Below are 11810 nucleotides of genomic sequence, written 5' to 3'. Positions count from 1 at the left end.
ACCTTGATGCTGTGATCGCAGCCAGTACATTCTGGTATCAGTTGTGGTTTGGGTTCTGACTGGGGGAAGCACAGGTCTAAGGGTACAGAGACCATTTTCGCTTCTGGAGGCTTCTGGGCATCCTTAGCCCACATCTACTTAAGGCAGCTCCAGGCTGATGTCAACACCCCTGCAGCCTGTTCACAGCTCCCCAGGTGGGTGCTTCTTGTTTCTGGTGCAGAATGGAGTCCTGGGTGTCTGGGACCAAGAGAAACACCACCCTCATACCAATAGGCTGGGATCTCCAGAATCCAGTGGGAGTCACCGTGCCAAAGGGGGCATTCTAGAATGTGAGATAAGTTCATAGACACCCATTTATGTCCCTGGGCTCCAGGCTGGTGTTCCATCTCTGCCTAGGTAATTTTAGTATGGAAGTAATTTGAGGAGCAAAGCAATAGAAAGGGCAGATTTCATTCCAATTCCATCCTTCCCCAGGATAGATAAATACACCAATTTCTTGAGCAATCCCAGAGGAATGAATCTAGACCCTGTTGTTTCTAGGACTCATTTCCCTCTAGCACCAGCATCGTGGGGTTTATTGAACTATTGCTGCACTCCCCTCTGGCCCACCAGGTGTCTGTAAAAGAACACATAATGGGTCAGTGATGGGTCTGGACTGGAGGAAGCCAAGAGAGCCAGGGGCTGGGAGGTGCCTGGTCTACCTCCACACAGAGCAACCCCCAGCGTTCCTACAGGTGCACAGACTAGGATGTTGCCACCCAAGCTATTATAAAGTAACTGTGACTGATGCCCACGGAACAATGACCAGGGTCCTTGCATCCTCAGCCCATGCACGGGTGCACCAAGTCAGAATTTGAAGAAGGGGCCTGAGGGCTGAGAAGATAACCTGGCAATTCACAGCACAGAATGATCTTGCAACCACCCAGAGCTCTTCTTTGGTGAAAAATAAGAAAATCGAAAGGCGGGATCTGGTCCAGCCTGGACTGCACAGACACCATTATCTGACTCTAGGTCACTTTTCTGCCAAATTGGATTCACTGCACTCCTCATGGCCCAGACCATCTGGTTCTTGCTCCCTATTCCCAGGCATCTGCTTTGGTGTCTCCTAGTCCTTCTGTCCCCCAACCCCCTCCCTCTAATTTTGTGCTGTTCACAATGTGATGTCTATAGAAAGGAAACTCCTAGGTTTAATCCATACTATTAACATGGTCTATGCCACATTCCTAAGCCCAGATGATCCACAAAACAATACATGGAGCCTGGTTTGTAGTTTCTACTGGTGTCTGTGGTTTAAATGCTCCCATGGCTCATTTCACGCTGCCAGTGTGATGTCACGGAGCTGAGAGTTAAATGCACAGGCCACCATTCTGTCATTCTGGCACACAAGATGCCAGGACCTAAAGAGCAGGGATTAGAAGTAAAATAATTAGGAAGTGATGAGTTTGGCTGATGTATTAGCTTTGTTTTTAGTATGTTTCACTTCATTTTTAAGAATGATTCTCTCAGATGAGGAAGTGCTGGCTCCAACACACCAATGAAGGGAGACAGCCCACTGCAAGTCACACTCCTGACCCCAGTGTGAGGCCTCCAGGGCACAATCAAGGGGCAAGAAGTTTGTTTTCTCAAGACCTGTGGTCCTGGAGTCACTGAGGCTGGCATAGGGGGTTGTCACAACCCAAAGTTCTTCCTCCACACTGAGAAATGCAGGGTGGGTCCTGAACACCAGGCAAGGGCTGGGTTTGGGGATATTGGAGAGAAAGTCTTTCTGGGCCCTGCTGTAGGAGCTAAGTTTATTTTCTCCTGGCTTTCTGTTGTGAAGTGGCTTGTGGGCTGTGCTCACAGGATGGAAGTTCGATCCCTCACCCTGTAGGATGTGGAACGAGTCTGGGCCCCTCTACGCAGCAGCCGTGTCCTTGGGCCGAATCTCCTCCTGAGCCTCCGAGCCTTAATTTCTTCAGCAGAATGAGGGTGACGTAGCTGTTGCTGTGGGGACCCAGGTGTGCCCAGGAACAGATGGGTGAGCACATGGTTATCCCCTCCCCACCTCAAGCTTGAGGGACTCATTTTTCTGGCATCACTGTTCTTGACAGCAAATATCTTGTGGGGAAGTTCTTACCTTTGTAGACTTCCTAAAATAAGGAATGACTTCATCTTACCAAGTTTGAGAATGGGGACCAAGTGGAAGCAGCCTTCCCAAAGTGCTTTGTGATTAGGCCCAGACTGAGCCATCCCCTCCTCATCTGCACCCCCTTCTCCGTCTATTTGAGTTTGACCGCCTCCAGTGGGATGTGATAAGAACCAGCTGTAGGGAGCTGGGGAAGAAGTCTGGGCAAGGCTGGGTCCCTGGGTCCATTAGGGCTGGCTGCTGTAAAGACAAGCTGAGGAGAGCAAGCAGAAAGTAGAAGCCATGAGGACAGCGTGGTGTGTAGTCTGTCACCCCACGTCCACCTCAGTGGCATGGGGACCTGCAGGAGGAGTGGGCTGCACCTGGCCCAGAATTCAGAGCCTTTCTAGGAGGGTCTGGAGAGCTCTGGTGGGCAGTGCTGACTGGCAGACTAGTGACAGTTTGTGCAACACCTGGCATCCCATGGACCTGTGGCACACACTGGCGGAGGCTTCATTTCCACCTTCTAGATCTCAAACTTCTCCTGTGGCCAACCCTAATTTGGAATCATACAGGGAGATGATTCTAGAAAACAATGTTCTAGCTTCTAGGTTGACTTGGAACATACCACACCCTATGCTTCCACAGAGCCAAGTATGTGGGGATCCCCCGCCATGTTGTTCCAGGCCTTGACACGTGGAATGTTCTCCTCGGCCTCACGACATGACCTGGCAAACTCCTACATCATCTTCAAAGCCCTGTAGGGATCTCACCTCCTCAGAGAAGAGTTCCTTTACATCTTCTGTACCTTATGACTTAGGATGTACAAGCACAGGCTAAGTGCTTCAGGGACAGACTCTAGTGCTCAGAACAACAGAGGCAAGCTGTGCCCCATCATATAGATGAAGAAATAGTGGCTCAGAGTAGTCTAGAAACTTGCCAAGCTCATACAGTGGGAACAGGTAGCAAAGCCATAACTCAGCCTGCTGTCTACGACTCTTCATATGATAATCCACTGTGACTGGAAAACTGAGGAAGACATATCCCCACCCCTGAGAAACTGGTTCGTGGAGGGGAAAGAGGCAGTTGGGGTAGTTAGTAGCTGGTGAACTGTACTGAGATTGCCCATGGAAGCAGCATATGGCTTTCTGGGAAGGGGTCCAGGTAGAGATAGGCTGTGTTTCCCACCTCGTGCTTCCCTACTCCCTCTCTAATGGTACCCTCAACCTGCAGGGAGGGGTGGGTGCAGCAATCGTCTGTGCTGTTCGCTGCCCACTTTCACCAAGGCTCTGGGGCCGGCGGGAGGACTGGGCGGCAGCTGCGAGCTCTGCCTGTCTCCAGGGCCCCGAGCCTGGCCAATAGGAAGATGGAATGTCTGTCAGCGGCGGGGATCGCACTAAAGGGCATTAGCCCGGCAGCCAACGAGTGACGTTCTAGCTGCCCACTCACTATGTGACCTCAGGCGAGTCCTACCACTCTGGGACTCTCGTTTCCTTATGTGGAAAACACGGGACCTGAACCGGTGGCTAAGTTTCCACGTTCACACGATCGCGCCCGGGGAATCGGGGTTATTTGGGTGTGGCCATTCTCACATTATTCCACCAGAGGGCGCCACATCTAGCCTTTGGTTTCTGAAGGGGTGATTCAGCCTGGAGAGCACAGAGGAGATGCTTGTGTGGACACCAGTGGAAGCAATTAGCAGTGTGTGTGTGTGTGTGTGTGTGTGTGTGTGAGAGAGAGAGAGAGAGAGAGAGAGAGAGAGAGAGAGAGAGAGAGAGAGAGAGAGAGACCTGCATCTGCCAACACCACCCTCTGTCTCTCATTTCTTAGACATCCACAGGCCCCTCCCTCACATCTTCATAAGGCCTTTTGAAACCAACCTACATAAAACCACTAGCATCAAACTTATTTAATGATTTAAATTTTTTAAAAATTGTAGTAAACAATATTGTGACATAAAATTTAATACCTTAGCGTTTCTTCTTTTTCTCCTCCTTCTTTTTTGCTGTGCTGGGGATTGAACCCAGGGCCTCACACACACACTTGTCAAGTGCTCTTAGGCCATTGAGCTGCACCCCCAGCCCCACCTTAGCTGTTTTTAAGGGAACAGTGTAAAATACATTCCTACTGTTGTGCAACCAATCTTTGAAACTCTCTTAATCTTGCAAAAGGGAACTTCTGTACACATTAAACAACAACTCCCTATTCTTTCCTTCTCCCAGCCCCTGGCAACCACCATTCTGTTGTCTGTCTCTATGAATTTGATTACTACTCTTGGCATCTTACATAAGGGCAATCAGATTATTAGTCTTTTGGGGCCTGGCTTATTTCACTCTACATAATGTCCTTAGGGTAAGGTTCATCCACATGGTAGCTTTGTATCAGAATTACCTGAGGCTGAATAATAATTGATTTAATGTTTATCCATTCATCCACTGAAGGACACTTAGATCATTTCCACCTTCTGGTTGTTGTGAGTTATGCTGGTGTGAACATGGGTGTACAAATATCTATCTGTGTCTCTGTTTTTGATTGTCTTTTCCATATTTTATTTTTCTGCATGGCACTTAACACCAACTTTTCCCACTACCCTAACTAGAGATGCAAATAATTTTTTTTGGAGGGGGAGATAACCCTAATTTTTATAATATTATTGCCTTAAAGGACTTTAACCAGTTTTGTTTCTAACCTAGCAACTTTATTCTAACCTTCCTTTTAAAATGCCAATAAATACTTAGTTCTCAGGGCCAGCTTTACCATCTTACATGTTATGTCATTCATGAGTTAATAAATCTTTGATATGTGTTCATTCTATGTTTGTATGAGAGTTATATTTTCAACTTTTAAAAAGTATGCACAGAGAAAAAAGTATGCATAGAGGGGTTGGGGTTGTGGCTCAGTGGTAGAACGCTTGCCTAGCACGTATGAGGAATGGAGTTCGATCCTCAGCACCATATAAAAATATATAAGTAAAATAAAGGTATTGTATCTATCTGCAACTGAAAATATATTTTTTAAGAGTACATATATGGGCTGGGGTTTTGGCTCAGTGGTAGAGTGCTTGCCTTGAACTCATGAGGTACTGGGTTCGATCCTCAGCATCACATAAAAATAAATAAATAAAATAAAGATATGGTGACTATCTACAACTAAAAATATTTTAAAAAAGGTATATACAGACATTTCAAAAGTTTTTACTGGGAGCATAGATCTGCCTTTGTGGGATGAAATTCAATCACATCTTAGTTTATAGTGCTGTCAGGCTGGGTCTTCAGGTGACCCGGGGCTACTGGAGCATCTGCTCTTGAATTGCGGTTCAAACTTATGTACTCTGCGGGGGTCTGTAAATTCTGGGAAGCTTTCATGGACTTGGACCTGATGGGTCCCTAGAGGGACAGTATGGAGAGGTGGCATGTCTGTGTCAGTACAGAAGTGGCCAGTACTGCTCAGCTCTCTTGTAAGTCAGGGACATTCTGAGAACTCCCTGTGGAGTCTCTTACTCTCACAGAGTCCCCATGAGACAGTCACAAGTTTGCAAATGAAAAGCAAGCTCAGTGAGTTTAAGTAACTCTAAAGATCATGGTTTAAGCAAAAATTTTAGAAGAAAGACAAAACCAAGTGCTTCTGTGTGCATCAGGAGGGTTGAGCAGATTTTCCCTCTAGTTCTGCAATTTCAGCTAAGATGGAGACTGAGAGGCGAGAGCTGGAGGCATCATCTGTCTGGTGGAAGCCTCAACCCTGGGGGCAGATGCCACCTACCCAGTGGTCTCCAGGAGAGACAGACAGGGCTTGCTGAGAGGAGACAGCTCAAATAGGCTCTCCCAGCGCCTGCCTCTCCCACCCTCATCCTGATGATATAAGAGGGCTGTCAAAGGGCATTGTCGCTTGAGGAAGTTCAGAATTCAGGAAAGGAGCTGTTTACTCCCCCCTCCTCCCTGTGGGGTAAGGAAGGAGAGGTATTTCTCTTATACCCCAAAGTGCAGAGGCCTCTGTCAGCCTCCCTCCTCTACCCTAAATTGAGCACTGCCAACCATCTCCTCTGACGTGACTGAGGAACTGGCCCAGTGGAGGACTTGGGCATCCTTGATGGAGACAGTGACCGAGAGCAGAGGGCTCAGTGGATGCTTGGCTGAAGGCTTAAGGGTGGCCTCTCATTTCCTCTGAGGGGCAAGGACGATGGCTGCTGCAGGAGCTCACTGTCTGTGAGACTCCGGGACGTGGCCTGGGTGTGGCCTAAGGGACCAGTATATCACTAGAGTTTGAGGGACCCCCAGCTCCTGAGGGCTGCCCACTGCTTGTTTTGTGGAACCCCTATGAAGCAGGTCAGCAGAAAAAGTCAGTTAAGAGGAGGCCTATGACCTTCCCAAGGGTGAGAACTAATGCAGGCGTCCTCCACCCACCTCTGTCCTTAAAGGATGCAAAGAAGTGGGGAGAGGGAAAGCCCAAAGCAAAGACTCCTCCTCCAGAGCCAAGAACCCTCATAAAAACCTACCCCAAGGACAGGGGTGTGGGCCATGTTGGTCGACCAGGAGGTGGAGGGGTGCACATGATGAGAACCCAGAGGGAGGGCATCTAAGAGACCAAACCTGCCCTGCCACCTCCATCAGCAGGTGAAAAGGCCAGAGGAGACAGCTCAAATAGGCTCTCCCAGCACCTGCCTCTCCCTAGCACAGCTGGCGCCATTGGAAGAGTAAAGATAGTCCTTGAGCCCCAGGAGCGCTCTGTGCCTTAGCTCCCCTATCTGTACTGGGGATAATAGCAGCTACTTCCCAGCAGCACTGTGGGCACTAACCATGTCAATCTATCCAGAGTGCTCGGAAAAGTCCCTGGCACCCTGGAAGGCGCTATCAGGACCAGTCCAAGTGTGACTCTCAACACCTCAGCGTTGGCTTCTCACTTTAGTCAGCCACCAGTGTCTCCGGGGACACACTCTGCTTTCTGCAAGGAGGAGAGGGAGAGAAGGGGCCTTGCTGTGACTTGGATATGGCCTGTCCCAGAAGGGAAGCTGGGAAACGACTAGAAGCGTGGCCCCAGGTGTGGAAGTGGGTGGGTGTAAACCTTCAAGAGGTGAGGCCCAGGGAAGGTGATTAGGCCACAGGCTCCACCCTGAAGAAGCAATCAGTGCTCTCGTGGGGTGGGTGGGGCCTCGCTGGAAGGAGTTAAGTCTGCCCAGACCAGATTGTTAAAAAGAGAGGCGACGGCTGCTCCCTTCATCCCTTCTGTGCTTGGCTTGCTCCCTGTCTGCTTCTCAACCATGCTGAGATGCAGCCAGAGGCTCTTGCCAGGACGCCGGTGTCATGCCATTTGGACCCTCCAGCCACCAGAATTGTGAGTCCAATAGACCTTTTTACCTATTTTCAGAATCGTTTTTCTTTTTTTTTAAAGACACAGAAATTGTACATATAAATGGGTTATTGTGATGTTTTAGTATATGTCCACTGATAAAAATTCTGAGATGTTCTAAACTTAATTGGAAAGGGCTCAAGGACAAAAGGAGGAGAGAAGGGGAAGAGGTGAATCAGTAGCAAGCCACAGGCTGGCAACAAAAGAGGCTGATTTACATCTCCATGTAAAAACCTTATGTTAAAACCTTAACCCAAATCCCATGGCAGCTGACCACAGGGCCTGGGTCCCTATAAACTTTTCAGATTGTTACCCCCAATGAATCCAGAAGCAATAATTACTTCTCCTTACTTCTTAGTCTACCCCCACATGCCCCCCCTTTGGTGTCATCCTGCCCCTCTTTATCTATAGCTGATGAAGATTAGGGTGCTTTCCTTCCCCAATGCTCTTGGTTCTGGACATTTTACAAATGCTACCCAGCTCTGCTACTAGAGGCTGGGGGAACCCATCCCAGGAGCTGGCCTTTCCTTTTCTGGCTAGCATCTGTAACTGCTCAATAAGCTCTTTTGTTTCAGAGGTCATTTGGTCTCAAGAGTTTAACAGTAATGTTAATGTGCAGTGTTCAAGTGCGGATAAATGTATCTATCTCTTTAAACATTTATTTCTGTGAAAACATTCACCTTTAGCCTTGAGCGATGGAGGGATGGAACTGGCTTCCTCAGCTTGGAAGCAGGTGGACCTCACCTCCGCTTGGCAGGGGAATGAAGCTCTGGGAGCGGGCGTTTCCCAATGGGAGTGGGCTGCCTCCTTGTGCTTTTGTAATACTACTCATTTACCTTTTTTGGATGGAATGTTCTATCAAACATCTCCCCTCAATAAAAACCAGAGTTCAGGGCGTGCTGTCTTTTTTATCCCATCCGCCCCTTGCATCCCTTGTGGGAGCTGGGGCACAGGAGCTGTCACAGAACCCCAAGAAAGAGGTATTTTCTCTGTCTCTGTGATTATTTAGTACCAGTTCACCTGGAGTGACCCTGACTGATTGAGTCGGGTGTCGCGGCAACAGTGCATTATCATTATCTGTAGTCCTCCTCCTGTGCAACAGCACTCTAGAACATGGATCTCTGATCTACCTGGCACTTAGTGCTCATTGCAAAGCCTCCCCCACCCCATCCACTGCTCTTCCCAGCCTCTGGTAACCTCCATTCTACTGTCCACTTCTATGAGATCAACCTTCTAAGATTCCACATGTCAGTGAGATCATGAGATAATGTTTTTGTGTGCCTTGCTTATTTCACTTAGCACAATGCCCTCCAATTCCACCCCACTTTTGTTGCAAATGATAGGGTTTCGTAGCTGAATGATACTCCATTGTGTGTCTGTACCACATTTTCCTTATTTATTCATCAGCAGGTAGACCCCTGGATTGATTCCGTCTCTTGGCTATTGTTAACAGTGCCACAATAAACGTGGGAGGGCAGATGTCTCTGTGACATCCTGACCTTGTTATCTTTGGATATACATCCAGGAGTGGGATTGCTGGATCATATGGTTCTATTTTTCAAGGGATTTCCATACTGTGTTCCATAATGACTGCTTCTTTACATTTCCACCGGAGTTGTAAGGGTTCCCTTATGTCCACGGTACTTCACTTTTGCCTTTTTGGTAGTAGCCATTCTAACTGGGAGGGAGTTGAGGTGTCCTTGTGGCTTTGATTTCCATTTCCCTGATGATCAGTAATGATTTTTTTTTCATTTGTATGTTATGTTTTGAGAAATGTCTATGTAGATCTATTACCATTAAGATCATCGTTAGCTTTTGAGTTGTCCGCATTTCTTAAATGTCCTGGATATTTATACCTAGTCAGATGTACCCTTTGTTAACATCTTCTCCCATTCTGCAGGTTGTCTCTTCCCTCTGCTGTTTCCTGTAGAAGCTTTTTAGTTCGATGTAATTACATAGGTCTGTTTCTGCCTTTGTTTCCAGTGTTTTGGGGTCTTAGCCAAAAAATTTGGGACCATTCCAATTTTTAAAAGCATTTGCCCTGGTTTCTTCTAGCAATTTTTTAGTTTCAGGTCTTATATTTACATCTTTATTTCATTTTTGCATTAATTTTTCTATGTGGTGAAAGGTTTCCAGTTTTATACTTTTGCATGTAGATGTTTAATTTTCCAGCACCCTTTATCGAAGAGATGGTCTGGTGCTCTTAGCACCCTTGTGAAAGATCAGTTGCCCGTGGGTGCACGGGCTTACTCTAGGCTCTCTATACTTTTCCATTGGTCTATGTGTCTGTTTTTATGCCCAAAACATGCTGTTTTGATTACTACTGCTTTGTAGTATATTTTGATATATACAAAGTGTGATACTTTGTTCTTTTTGGTCAAGATTTGCTTTATTAATTTTTTTTGCTTTGGCTATTTGCGTGTGTGTGTGTGTGGGGGGGTTCCATAATATTTTTAGGATTTTTTTTTCTACTTCTTTGAAGAAGTCATTGGTGTTTTGGTAGGAATTGCATTGAATCTGTAGACACTTTAGGTAATATAGACATTTGAATAATATTGATCCTTCTAATCCATGAACACAGAATGTCATATGTGTTTGTGTGTGTACTCTTCAATTTCTTTCATCAGTGTTTTGAAGTTTTCCTTGTAGAGATCTTCCACCTTTTTGATTAAATTTATTCCTAGGTTTTTTGGTGGGGGAACGGGTCAAGGAGAGCTATTGAAAATGAGATTGCTTTCTTGATTTATTTTTCTGGAATATAGAAACACTACTGATTTTGTTTGTTGATATATATCCTGCAAATTTGATGAATGCATTTATTCTAATAGTTCTTTAGTGGAGTCTTAAGAATTTCTATATTTAAGATCATGACATCTACAGTGATTTTTGACTTTTTCTTTTCCAATCTGGATTGTCCTTTGTTTCTTTCTCTTGCCTAATTGCTCTTTCTAAAATAAAAGTAGTGAAAATGAGCATCCTTTCCCAGACTTTAGACAAAAAGTTTTCAGCTTTCCTTCATTCACTATGATGGTGGCTGTGGGCTTGTTTATATAAAGCCTCAATTATGTTGAGTTTTATAATGAAGAGATGTTGAATTTTATCAGATGCTTTTCCTGTGTTTGAGATGATCATGTGGTATTTGTCTTTCATTCTGTTGGTATGGTATATTTTTATTGATTTATATATGTTGAACCATCTTTCCATCCCTGGGAGGAATTTCACTTAATCATGGTGAATAATCTTTTAATGTGCTGTTGAATTAGACTGCTATTATTTTGTTGAGAGTATTTGTTTTTTTTTTTTTTTTTTTAATTTTTTTTATTGGTTGTTCAAAACATTATAAAGCTCTTGACATATCATATTTCATACATTAGATTCAAGTTGGTTATGAACTCCCAATTTTACCCCAAATACAGATTGCAGAATCACATCGGTTACACATCCACATTTTTACATAATGCCCTATTAGTAACTGTTGTATTCTGCTACCTTTCCTATCCTCTACCATCCCCCCTCCCTCCCCTCCCATCTTCTCTCTCTACCCCATCCACTGTAATTCATATCTCTCCTTGTTTATTTTCCCATTCCCCTCACAACCTCTTATATGTAATTTTGTATAACAATGAGGGTCTCCCTCCATTACCATGCAATTTCCCTTTTCTCTCCCTTTCCATCCCACCTCATGTATCTGTTTAATGTTAATCTTTTCTTCCTGCTCTTCCTCCCTGCTCTGTTCTTAGTTGCTCTCATTATATCAAAGAAGACATTTGGTATTTGTTTTTTAGGGATTGGCTAGCTTCACTAAGCATAATCTGCTCTAGTGCCATCCATTTCCCTGCAAATTCTATGATTTTGTCATTTTTTAGTGCTGCGTAATACTCCATGGTGTATAAATGCCACATTTTTTTTATCCATTCATCTATTGAAGGGCATCTGGGTTGGTTCCACAGTCTAGCAATTGTGAATTGTGCTGCTATGAACATCGATGTAGCAGTATCCCTGTAGTACGCTCTTTTAAGGTCTTCAGGGAAAAGTCCAAGAAGGGCAATTAGCTTATAGCTTCCTTTCTTTTTTTTGGGGGGGGGTTGTGTTCTTGTCTGGTTTGGGTTTTAGGGTAACACTGGGGCTGGTAGAATGAAAGAATTCCCTCCTCTTCAATTTGTTGGAATACTTTAAAGATAATTGATATTGGTTTTTAAAATATTTGGTAGAATTCAGCAGTGAAACTATCTGATCCTGGGCCCTTCTCTCTTGGGAGTCTTTTTATAACGGATTCAATCTCGTTACTTATTGATCTGTTCTACAGTTATTTCTGTCTCTTTGCATCAATCTTGTTAAGTTGTTTATGTCCAGGAATTTGCCA

The 11810-nt window shown here is 45.3% G+C and overlaps 1 long non-coding RNA gene across 1 annotated transcript in view; it reads left to right on the top strand.

Annotated features, from left to right (window-relative positions):
* Nucleotides 1-7050: 7050 nt before the first annotated feature.
* Nucleotides 7051-11810, top strand: part of LOC131424736 (uncharacterized) — a 53713-nt gene continuing 48953 nt past the window's right edge. Inside the window, exon 1 of the long non-coding RNA XR_009228204.1 lies at nt 7051-7432. This is a non-coding gene — a long non-coding RNA (uncharacterized LOC131424736). The remainder of the gene's footprint in view (nt 7433-11810) is intronic.

This window comes from Marmota monax, unplaced genomic scaffold, assembly GCF_021218885.2.
Source record: "Marmota monax isolate L192 unplaced genomic scaffold, Marmota_monax_Labrador192_F-V1.1 WCK01_AAM20220418_F8-fsc00059, whole genome shotgun sequence".
NCBI lineage: Eukaryota > Metazoa > Chordata > Mammalia > Rodentia > Sciuridae > Marmota > Marmota monax.
The sequence above is the reverse complement of the archived record's forward strand: the minus strand, read 5'-3'. Positions and strand labels throughout refer to the sequence as shown.